Below are 13313 nucleotides of genomic sequence, written 5' to 3'. Positions count from 1 at the left end.
TTTGATGAACCACTCCTTTAACCACGCCTAAGTAATATGGCTGCCAAAGGTCAGTATGTAAACGAACAGGGATACGTGTGTATATACAGAGGAATATGTATGTGTATGTGTTGTTTCTTCCGCTTTGGCGAAAGACTGGTTGTCTTTTCTTACGACTGTAGTTCGTAAGCATTACTGGTTCCTTCTTTTCTTCTCTCCTATGTTGTACCTTAGTAGAGTGGTTCTTCTTAGAATAAAGGAGATGATTCAAACGGATAAGTTGATAACAGTACAACAGCTTTATTTCTCAACTCCATTACAAGAGAGATAGTTCGGTCGTGAGACCGTTCCGTTTGATCACTAGAAATGAACTGAATTATTAGAGCATCACGTTGATAGCGAAACATTAGCTATCTCAGCGATTCACATAAAAAACATACGTAGTCCGCCGGCTCGGAAGTTACAAGTTTCCGGCGCAGGTTAACAGGTCAACTGCTTCCCATGGAAGGTGTTATGAAAGTTGACAAAGGTATAAATCGATGATGTTTTCAAACAAACTTAAACCAGGCTACTGCAGGCATTGCATAGCGTGATCTAGATTTGTGTTAGCACGTAGGACGCTCCTAATTCACCAATGACCCCTCAGGTCATGGATTCTATTTACAGATATGTAATTATCTGTTCCTAAACATGTATATATTACATTAGGCTCGGACAGCTACCATTCAAGCCTTGAATAACAAAAGTTACTTTAAACATGGTTTCTTAGGAGTGTGCTCGTAACATATATTTAGATATAATCATAACAAGTGATTAAATGCATAAAAAGGTTCTGTTACATACCCTTTTTGGACATATACATAAATAAAGAGAAATGCATGGAAAATATAGATCCATGTTTGATAATAATGATTATTGGGTACCAAAAAAAATCAAAAGGTTAACATGTATACATGAAGATTATGGTAATAGGTAACCTGATTAAGAATAGCGGTTACTGATAAAATACAAACATGATCATGGATAATTGTTAATGAGTGCTTGTCACTCCTTGTAATATATAAATATAATTGTACAATTGTATAATAGTTTAAGTGTGCACAGATTAATACATAGGGCTTCAATATTTTATTAGGTGCCCGAAAAATACTTTTAGGAGTATATTCATATATATATATTGGGCTACAATATTTTATTAGGTGCCCGAAAAATACTTTTAACTGTTCAAATGCAAAGGCTTGAGTCTTTCTTGTCCTACATATTGCCAGCGTACAGACCGCTTTTCACACACAACACAATTCCAGACAATTTTCCTAGGCACCAAGTGAAATGGCCAGTTTCAGATGGCCCTGAACGTATACGCTTTTAACGCAACAGGAATGTCGTCTGGACGCGGCAACACGTTTCCTTGAAGATCCTTCTGTGTACGCCTCAACCTACGCCAAGCAAAGATGTTAACGGCGATAACCAATATTGCCGTCACGCTAAACACGGCCAGCAGCACGTAGTAACGAAGATTTTCTCCTCCTGCATAAGTCGGTAACGCGTGGTCCATCTCAGCCAGTTGCGTCAAACGATGAGCCACCCGCGCGTTGTATGGGAGAGGTAGTGATGGGATAATTGTAGTCGCCCAGGTATAGTTCGCAAAATACGTCTTCTCACGTATTATCGTGTTGACCCCTCTGACGGTGTAGTTTGTAGATGTCCCTGTACAGCCATCATCCCGTCCGGGCATGCGACTTGAAAACCGTCTTTGTCGTATCGGATCCAGGAGCCATTATTAATTCTGCAATTGAACTTATTACTGTAAAAGGGATAAAGTTTCTTCAGACAACCTTCGCGTGTATGGGAGAGAGAGCCGTTTAGCACTATGCCTAACTCACATGAATCCATTGATATAGGATAGAATTCAAAAGAGTCAGCTGTACAAACTTTATTATTCATGGCTTCTGAACAGTGAGTGAGTTTATCTAAGTCTTTAATGACTGTAAATGATTTCCTATCAGGAGAAATCAATACCTGTCCCGTCAAATTGGATATTACTGGACTTGAGTTATTCGTCATGAAAGTTGGAAACGGTGCTATTTTGTATGATTGCCAAGCATCGGAAGAATCAAAAGGAATAGTGATCATAATCCTATAATTTTCAACGCTGACTGATATTAGGCTATAATAAAACTACTTTATGGGCGTCTAATAAAGGAATATAACCTAGTTTCTCCCATCCGTTCTCTAAAGTTAAAGTTAGATCTTTAATAGGCATGCGGATATGATCTATTTTCGAACTATAATAAGCTAACGTAGCCAGCAAGTGTTGAACTTCCATAATCTGATCGATATTACTAGAATGTTCGTTCACCAAACTCATTATTTGATTGATTGAGGATAACTGGCTACGAAGTTCGGACAAAGCTAATTCGGTTTTGTGTTGCAAAAACTCAATTCTTTTATTTTGATTATTTATCTTAAGGCGATTTGAAATTCCTAAGCCTAAACTCGCAACAGATCCCAAGATGTTTAGTCCAGCAAAAATAAGCGGGTTGCGACGTTCGAGAGTATTGTGCCGCACAGACCACATCAGCAAGTCCCGAGCAAGTTCCTCTGCCTCAGCGGTTTTATTTTGCACGTTGTAAGATAACATTTCCGCGACGCTTAGGGTTTGAGCTAGCGAAATCTCTGAGTTAGCATGAAAATGACGTTGGTGCATGTCCCTTAACGAAACAGCAAACCTCAACAGGTCATTCTTTAGGTTAAGGACGTCATCTTCAGGCAAAAAGATAGCTTGCATATCCACTTCTATGACTATATTACTCGATACAATAAAAATGTCCTGGGTTCTTTCGATAATCGAGCCATGATTAAATTCTATTTCTTTCGTCATAGCGCTCTTTCCATACAACAAAGATGTCTGAACAAACAATATCACTCCTAACAATAACAGATTCATTTTGGAAACCTGCAATGAGTAAAATATATGTAATAACACATGTTAAAGAATATGTTTACATACAAATATGATAGATATATATATATATAAATTTTTATACAATTTCATAAATACAACCATTTTTCCCTCACTCCATCTACCTTCTTTAGATTCTGATATGTGCCAATGGAACTATTCTCATATCAGTGGGTTGGGATACATTTTGAACCCTAAATCTATTGGCCGTTAATGTTTCTAAAATGTTAAACGGGCCTTCAAACTTAGGTGTCAGTTTGTAATTTAGACCTTTACGTACGTATACTTGTATGTATACCTTATCGCCCACGGCATATGTTCTAGTTGGCTTAGCTATTTTATCATGATTTCTTTTCATTATAATTTGTGCTTCTTCTAGATTCTTACGAAGTATATTATATCGACTTATGCTTGCATCCATAACATCCTTTAGAGGATTTGATAAATTGGTTGTAGGCGTTAATACATGGAAAGGTGTTCTAGCTGGGATACCGTACAGTGCCTCGTGCGGTGTCATTTTAATAGACACGATATGAGTGATTAAGTGTGCTTAGTACCGCAGGTATGGCAATGTCCCAGTTGGGGTCTGCCCCCCCTAAGGTGACCCTTAAAATGTTTAAAACCTTACGATTTGCCCTTTCCACTAGCCCATTAGACTCTGGGTGATAGATCATGGTATTGATTTTCTTTATGCAAAGGAATTCGCACAAGGAGTTAAGGAAATGATTATTGAATTCCCCGCCCAAGTCAGATATAATTGTGTGTGGAATTCCATGTTTACAAATGTAGCACTCGTAAAACTTTCTAGCGCACTCGACTGCGGTTTTTGTTCTAAGCGCTATCAGTTCTGTATATCGAGTCAAGGCATCTATGATTACTAGGAGGTCTGACTCGTAAAACCCTGTTAATAAATCTAAGTGTACTCTTTCAAAGGGTTGATTTGGCACGGGGTAAGCCCCTAGGCTGACAGGTGTCTTCGTGTGCCCTTTGTATTCTTGACAAGTGCGACAATTAGCTATGTGCTTTTTTATATCTGTAAGCATCGTATGCCAATAAAATAAAGATTTGGCTTTCTGTGACATTATGGAAAAACCTGGGTGTCCATGCAGTGGATTTTCATGCAACCATTTTAAGACAGTGGGTATGAGTGAGATAGGTACCACCACTTGGTTGTTATTCAACTGTGGTGTGTTGCAGGTTTTCCTCGTCACGGATATACACAGGATATTATCTTTGATTATATAATTCTGCTGCTTAAACTTTATATATTTCTTTTCCTTCGGATTTCCGTTTAACGCATTTATGATTTTTTCTATTTGCTGATCTTTTCTTTGTTCCGTCTGTAATAGTTCAGCACTCCAGCCCAGATCATCCTGTTCAGATATAGTTTTAACAATGGGCGTGGAGGTTGAGATATCTATTAATTCAGCTAATGGCTCTGTACAAGATGAAGAGGGGTTGCGTGATAATGCGTCAGCAATGATATTTGCTTTCCCAGGTAAATACCCGATCCTCGCGCCAGTCTTGGATGATCATATGCCACCGAGTTCGCTTAGGGCTGTGACTAAAGCCTTTAAAGAAGTCGGTTAGGGGCTTATGATCAGTGAGAACCTTGACGGGATAACCGTATATTATGAACTTAAAATGCACTAGTGAATTAACAATAGCGAGCCCTTCCTTGTCTATTACTGCATATTTACTTTCGGAAGGTCTCAGTTTACGTGAATAAAAAGCTATAGGGAAAAACTGTTTATCATATTGTTGAAGCAATACACCACCTATTCCTAGGTCTGAGGCGTCTGTTGCAATAAAGAATTCCTTACCGAAGTCAGGAAATTTCAAGATAGGAGAACTACACAGTTCATCTTTCAATTTATCGAACGCCTGTTGATGTTTTTCAGACCATATGAAATCTACGCCCTTCTTTATAAGATCGGTTAGGGGAGCGGCTATGATGGAGTAGTTCCTAATGAACCTCCTATAATACCCGCTACACCCTAGAAATTGCTGTGTTCCCTTGACGTTTGTAGGTATCGGGAAGTTACGGATAGCCGATACCTTATCATGGACTACTTTAAGACCTTGACTAGACACCGTGAAACCTAAATAGACTAGTTCTGTTTTAAAAAATTCACACTTACTTATCTTTACCCTTAGGTTATGCTGCCTTAGTCTTTGTAGCACTAACTAATTTACGTAGATGTTCTTCTAAGGTATTAGAAAAGATTACTAGGTCGTCCATATAGGCATGTAGGATATCTCCTAACAAGTCTCCAAACACAATGTTTATCATTCTAGTAAAAGTTATAGGAGCACAACCTAAACCAAAAGGCATACGCAAAAATTCATAATGTCCCCTGGCTGTGCTGAAGGCAGTGTATGGGATACTCTCTTCTTCCAACGGAATCTGATGGAAGCCTTTTAGTAAGTCCAAACAGGTAAAATATTTGTTCTGACCTAGTAGAGATAGAATATCGTCAGTACATGGCACTGGGAATCGGTCAGGGATTGTTTCCTCATTTAAGCGACGAAAATCGACGCATATCCGCCATGTTCGATCTTTTTCGGTACTACTATTAACGGAAAATTATAAGGGCTGTTTGATTTCCTAATGACTCCTTCTTTTAGCATTTTACCTACTTCCTCAGTTATCTCATTCTGAAATTTCATAGGAAGTCTGTACGAAGGTACATAGATTACTTTCTGTTTGTCCTTTAGCCTTATTTGATGCTCGATGACATCCGTTTTTCCTAAGGTTCCATCCGTAGTGGAAAAAACATCATGATATTCAGTTAAAAGATTCAAAAATTTCTGCTGAATTTCTTCTTCTTGAATGTCCTTATTGATTTTATTTTTTATAGATTGCAAAAGGGATTCATCCGCAACTGATTGAGCGTGATTGATCTCAGCTACGGTAAGAATGCAATGTTTATAAACTTCCACATCCAAGATATGTTGATTTTTGTGGATTACTAAAGTGGTATTCAAATTATTACAGACTTCGATGTTACATTGTTGTTGTGAGCCGACTGTATAAATGGCTTGTGTGACGGATAATCCGTGTGTTTTCAGAGTGTCGGAAAGGATTAACATTTCAGATCCCAGCAAGGTTTTCTTTACACGCACTAATATGTTCGAAGTTACGTTCGGCTCGAGAGTTTGCGTGCAAGCTGATATTACGGGTGAGCGAGAATTCTGTTGGGTCGCGTGGATTATTTCTTGGTTCATGAGACAAGTGATTGGTTCTTCGATATATGTCACTACACTGTCTGTCTCCTTATTATCTAAAACTGATTTTAGGGTATTAGAAGACTTATAGAATTTTCTTTGATATACACGCCGTGTTTTGCAGGGGCTAAGGTAATATTTTGAGTGCCCATAGACGGGTATCCGATAATTACTGCGGGATACATATTAATGTTTTGTACAACGATAAAGGTATCGGAAAACGTTCGCTTGCCGACCTTGTACTGAACATGAGTTACTCCTACCACATTTAATTCATTATTTCCTATACCCGAGAGTCTTATTCTGGACTTATCTATAGGGAAGTTTGAAAAGAGTAAATGATGAGTCCTCAAATCCATGATATTACGTGGACTACCAGAATCAAAGAACAAAGTGAATGATTATGGTCCAAATTTACTGCATGTAAGGTTGGTCGTAACTCGTCTTGACTTATAATTGCGTGAATTTGTTGCAAATCTACGGGAACCTGCACAGATTTTTTGGATTCGGCCGTGTGTTTCATAGGAAAATCGATTGCCTCACAATGATCTGATAAATGATTAAACTGATTATTTGATACAAAAGATGTTGATATGGATGACCCAACATCGTCCTCTCCCCCCTTGGAGCTAACTATGTGGTATTTGCTTTGTTTTGCACTCCTTGAAAATTCGCTTGACCTTGCAAGTTCTGGCTAGACGGCCCAGGAACAGAGGTACCTGAAGCACGATTTGTTTGTTTCTGCTGTTGTGCAGCATTACCGTTTGCTTGTTTATTTTTATAGTACTGAGGACCCTTCGTTTTGTTTTCATTGGCAACTGTTTGCGTGTTTTTAGGATTCTGCTGTTGATTCCGCGAGAAGCAATGATTATATGAATGAGTGGAACTATTATGTATTGAACAAAAACGCGTCTGACAGTCTGAAATCATGTGACCTGGTCGTTTACAGTTATAACAAACCATCCCTGCAGCTTGATTATTATTATGGACCACGTTTACTTGTTGTGGCTTATTCTCATTTTTTGCAAAAACTTGAGTAAGCGAGGGATCAAGGTCAGTACATTTAGACTTGTGTTTTTTTATTTGTTTATACACATCCAATTCTGTACTGTTGGGCTGCAGCTTTTTGTGAAAACACCGCACTAAAGCTTCAGGCAACATGGCTGTAATGGTCGTGAGGTATATGAGACGGATAAAATCTTTCACGGCACTTCTGGCACTTGTAACCCACCCGGAGTTACTTAAACTTACTTGATATTCATTTAGCCGGTCGGCAATTAGCGCCGCCCGCTCGACAACATTAAGCTGAGTCATAGAGGCTTGGTTAAGGATATTTCTTAATGCCAGTACTACGTCTAAAGCCTCTTCACCGCCATACACGGCACGTAACCTAATTTTGAACTCGTCCCATGTAGCCGCCTCTTGGAAAGAAACACCTCTTAGATATGCACTTGCGTCTCCTTTAGCAAAGTCTATGAAGCTTTTGGCTTCCTGTAATTGTACAGCTGGGTCTGTGATGCTTTTTGCATTTAAATGAGCGTCTACAGATGAGATCCATGCCTCAACATTTTGAGGCAAGAACCCATTGACCCGACCTTGAAAAGGGACGATTGCTGACCTCGCGCTTACGAGCGTCACAACATTCGGGTTGCCAGCCGCAGAAGTTGCCATGTTTACTTTTACTTTTTTCTTATCACTCCTATTCCTTGCGGTCCTATCAAAATATCTATAAGAATACTCTCGACCACTACGTAAATGCATATGCAATATACTGTATAAATGTGTTGCAAGTAACAGGAAAATCCCCAAAAAGATACTATTAATACAGGTAATTTGATAAAGATATTATACGGAGAACTCCTGGAAGAAAAGCGATTAGCAACAACGAGAGGAGAAAAAAAAAAAGTCTGCAGGCGAGAACTCGTAGTTGAAGATTGATTCCTGTAATGAATGAAGATTAAGACTATATAACTCACCCCCAGAATACTGGACGATCGACTCCTGATGAACAACACTTCACTGAGAAAAACCCTGAATAGATAAAATTCTACTTAGCTCTGGTTTATATGGGGAAGGATTGTTGACATCCGATGACGTCACAGTTTCTCTCTCTCTCGCGGCGGAAGTCGTGATGACGTCACAGCCTCCTCTCGTCCTCGCGTTGCATGAAGAGGTCCAAGTCGTGATGACGTCACAGCCTCCCTCTTCCTCGCGTTGCTTCCTCTTGGCCTACTCTCCACGTCCTTGCTTGTGATCGTGCGTTGTTTCCTTTATTTGTTTCTTCTTTCTGTTGATGTTCGATGCTGCTCCGCGTCCGGTTTTGATTCTTGGAGATATGTGATAACAGTCACTCAAACGTCGGTGTTGATGCTTGTATGCTTCTCGATGAAGGACATATCTTCGTCTTCATAGAATGTTTACAATTGCGTTGATTGAAGATCCCGTTTCCTCAGTTTATTATTGACTTACAGCTGGAAGTTGATGTTTCAAGTTCTTCGGTCGGCTGATATGGTTCTTGTTAATGTTAGTCTTCTTTGAAGCGGCCACCATTGTTGTTTCTTCCGCTTTGGCGAAAGACTGGTTGTCTTTTCTTACGACTGTAGTTCGTAATCATTACTGGTTCCTTCTTTTCTTCTCTCCTATGTTGTACCTTAGTAGAGTGGTTCTTCTTAGAATAAAGGAGATGATTCAAACGGATAAGTTGATAACAGTACAACAGCTTTATTTCTCAACTCCATTACAAGAGAGATAGTTCGGTCGTGAGACCGTTCCGTTTGATCACTAGAAATGAACTGAATTATTAGAGCATCACGTTGATAGCGAAACATTAGTTATCTCAGCGATTCACATAAAAAACATATGTAGTCCGCCGGCTCGGAAGTTACAAGTTTCCGGCGCAGGTTAACAGGTCAACCGCTTCCCATGGAAGGTGTTATGAAAGTTGACAAAGGTATAAATCGATGATGTTTTCAAACAAACTTAAACCAGGCTACTGCAGGCATTGCATAGCGTGATCTAGATTTGTGTTAGTCACGTAGGACGCTCCTAATTCACCAATGACCCCTCAGGTCATGGATTCTATTTACAGATACGTAATTATCTGTTCCTAAACATGTATTTATTACATATGTATGTATGTATATATATATTATAATATATATATATATATATATATATATATATATATATATAGATATATATATATAAGCCATTCTAGAGGGCTATAAGGATTTCCCCAAGAATCTCTGAACGACTCACATGACTCCCATCAGTATGTAACGGTCATTCTCCGGGCATTTATTCTGGAATCCCCCTGGACGGAGTTCCACCTGCATTCAACCAGCTACCGCCCCGGCCGCATATTTCCCAAGTCTGGAAGAGTATAGGGATGGGGAAAATTAGGACCAATCAAAGCGCGTGGAGCAGATCCATGACGTCACAAGCCACACTTTTTTTTTTTTTAGCTACTCTCAGTCTCATAGCCATTACTGCCAGTCACAAAGCCGAAGAAAAACTTCCTCATTTCACAGTTTACGGCTTGTATGACCTATATGTTTTAGCCAGATATATCTAAAAATAATGCAACACTAATTCAACAACACCATATTGTTCAAATGAGATACACCGTGAATTATTGTATGCGTTGTTGGCTTCTCCCTCTCGGTAAAGTGGTCAGTGCCTCTTAATTCCTGCTCGCAAAGTCGATATCTACTGCATAAATAATATTTTCATCGCGAGTTGCTAAATTATATACTTGAAAATATATGTTTAATGCCATTTATAAAGAGTTGCGATATCTCATGGGATAAATCAAACAATATACAAGATGGTAAAAATGATGGTGAACTTTGAAAGTGACGAATTTAAGAGCATGGAACGTTTTTCAGGCGTTACTGCCTGTTGTTTCACGCTATAAAAAGGTATTATGTACAGTTACTAAGATAATAACTGCCTTATGGTTAAATGAAATGTGGATGATACAGTTTTGATGACAAATTTATGCACTTAATTTAAGGCATACATTTGGCTATTGAGTGTGAGCTTGTATGAAAATAGTGGGTATACTAATATACGACCGTTACCCCTGGCCTTTAATTAATACATGTTGAATATTTGCATAAAATTTTCTGTTGAAAGAGAGTTTGGAAAAATGTAGCCTATCTTCCATATTTTTTAAAACCATATTGCAGTTCTATCGAGTCTTTGCATCAATTCTGCTCTAGTTCACCTCAGTAAAAAGTCTACTGTAACTCCATAAATAAGTATCCTGTAGGTACTCCTATAATTGCTAAAGAATATTAAATACTAATGAAATACTCATTTACGAAGGGTTTGCTAAAAATATTAAATAAATTAAATAATCAGTGTTTTCTTTGTACACAACGAATTTAAAGCAAAAATCATGTAAGGGCTTGCTAAAAATATTCAATACTGAATTATATTATCACATTTCATTTACTTGTACACAATGTATGAAAAGTAAAAATGAAAAGCAAAAATATAAAAAAAAACTTTTTATATATTCTTACACAATGAATGACAAGTACTAATCCGGTAATACATCTGGAATCCACCTCAAAAAGGCAATTTCTTACTACAGCTTATCAAGTAAAGTAAACCTTCAAAAACAACGTTATTCAGATTAGCCACTGACAAGATGAGTTTGTCAAGTAACTATAATTACAGTAGGCTAACTTTAATCACCGAAACATCAATACGGTATGTTTCCTTAGGTTTCCTTAAAGGTACATTAGCTCTTGAAATAATTTAATGAATGAAACCGATACTGTGGCCCTGTAAATAGTATACACTATATCAGTCTGATTCCTGTTCATGACCTAGTAATGACCAGTATATTGCTTTTATGCAATGCACAGCAATGTGCATTACTACGAAATAGCATATGTACATAGAAATCCGTAGTGGAAGCCTACTCCCTCTCTCTATTTTCTCCTACAGACAGGTCAGATACCATCATTTTTACCATCTTGTATATTGTCTGATTCATCCCATGAGTTGTGGCAACTCTTTATAAATGGCATTATACATGCATTTTCAAGTATATAATTTAGCAACTCGTGGTGAAAATGTTATTTATGCAGTAAATATCGACTTTGCGACAGGAATTAACAGGCACTGACCACTATTACCGAGAGGGAGAAGCTAAAAACTCATAATATATTTCACGGTTTATCTTATTTAAAGAATATATTGTTGTTAAGTTAGTGTTGCATTATGTTTAGATATATCTGACTAAAATGTATGTCATACAAGCCGTATATTGTGAAATGGAGAAGAAAGTATATCTTTGGCATTGTGACTGGCGGCAGTAATGGAAATGGGACTGAGGAGGGAGCTAATAGGCGTGGCTTGTGACGTCGTGGATCAGCTCCGCGCGCTTTGATTGGTCCTAATTTTCCCTGTCCCTATACTCTTCCAGACTTGGGAAATATGCGCCCTGGCCACTCCCATTCACCTGAGAGTGCTTGCGAGATTCCCGTTTTCTGCGCGTCGTGCTTACATTTGCTTGACTGTCATTGTTCGGAACTGTGGGAACGTTGCTGGCACTATTGCCTGCAGTGCCTGTGCCACCAATGTCACGAGGTTTCTTTTGTTGTTCTTCCTTGCGTCTTGCGGCACGAATGTTATTTTTATGATGTTCCTGGAGAGAGCATCCGCCACCCTTTTACTTTTCCCTGGGATATGTTCAATCTTTATGATGTCAAACTTTAAAATTCGCTCAATCCATCGAGCTTGGCGATTTGCAATCTCGCTCTTCTTGATGATCTGTGAAAATCGTTATCTTGTATCCCAGCAAAAAATAACGGGGTCTCTCCAGCAACCATAAGACCACCAAAGCCTCTCGATTGAAGGTACTATAATTTTTCTCTGCCCCTTTTAATGCCCGTGATGCAAAACAAACTGGTCTTTCATTACCTTCATCGTCAATCTGAGAGAGTACTGCTCCTATCGCAATATCACTTGCGACTGTAGTCACTAAAAAAGGGCGATCGAACCTTTGATAAGCCAAGAGTTCGTCGCTCATTGGGGCATCTTTTAATTTCTGAAAAGCTTCTTCCTCTTTCTCACCCCATTGGAAATCAGGTTCCTTCCTTAATGCGTCTAAAGGCCTCGTTATCTGTCCAAAGTTCCTAATGAACTTCCGATAGTAACCCGCGAGTCCGAGGAAGCTGGCTACATCCATCGCATGTTTTGATCGTGGAAATTCTTTAATTGCTACAACTTTATCGGCACAAGGCTTAAGGACTTCAGAACTTACTAGGTGCCCCAAAAACTCTACTTCGGCGTAGAAAAACTTAAATTTGTCTAAGTTTATTTTCATCCCGTGACTCACACCTTAATGCTTCCAAAACTTGTATCAGGTTACCTTTATGCTCCTCTGCAGTAGCACCAACTACAATGATATCATCCAAATCTACAAAAACCCCAAGGCCAATTATAGAGGCTAAAACGGACATCATTACTCGTGAAAAATGAGCCGGAGCATTCTTTAATCCAAAGGGAAGGAAATTATATTCATATGGCTGATTATTCGCTATAAAGGCCGTTTTCTCTTTACTCTCATTATCAAGGGGTATTTGATGATAGCCAGACTTAAGATCCAATGTGGTGAAAAATTTACTCTCCCTTGCTTTAAGCAAAAGCTCTTCGATCGAGGGTAATGGCTAGGCATTGTCCTTGGTAATGGCATTCAATCGCCTATAATCAACACAGCCTGAGAGAGTCATATTTTTTCTTAACTAAAACGATCGGAGAAGCCCAGGGAGACACTTTCCAGAATGATACCCTGCTCCAGCATCTGTTTTATATCTTCCCCAATTACTTGTTCATGACAGGCAGGTGTTCTATAAGGCTTACTTCGAATTGGGGGATGATCTGTTTCTATTTTAAAAGGTAACTTATCAATTCTCCCTGGAGGCTCTTCTCCTATCGCCATCGTGTCTTGATATTCCCTTACTATTTCTCCTACGCAGCTGCGGTAATTCAAAGGTGTTGCTTTAACAGCTGTTTGCACTTATTTTCTAAGCCGGTATTTATATATATATATATATATATATATTTATATATATATATATATATATATATATATATATATATATATATATATATATATATGTATATA

The sequence above is a fragment of the Macrobrachium nipponense genome, chromosome 43, assembly GCF_015104395.2.
Source record: "Macrobrachium nipponense isolate FS-2020 chromosome 43, ASM1510439v2, whole genome shotgun sequence".
NCBI lineage: Eukaryota > Metazoa > Arthropoda > Malacostraca > Decapoda > Palaemonidae > Macrobrachium > Macrobrachium nipponense.
This window is presented reverse-complemented; position numbering follows the sequence as displayed.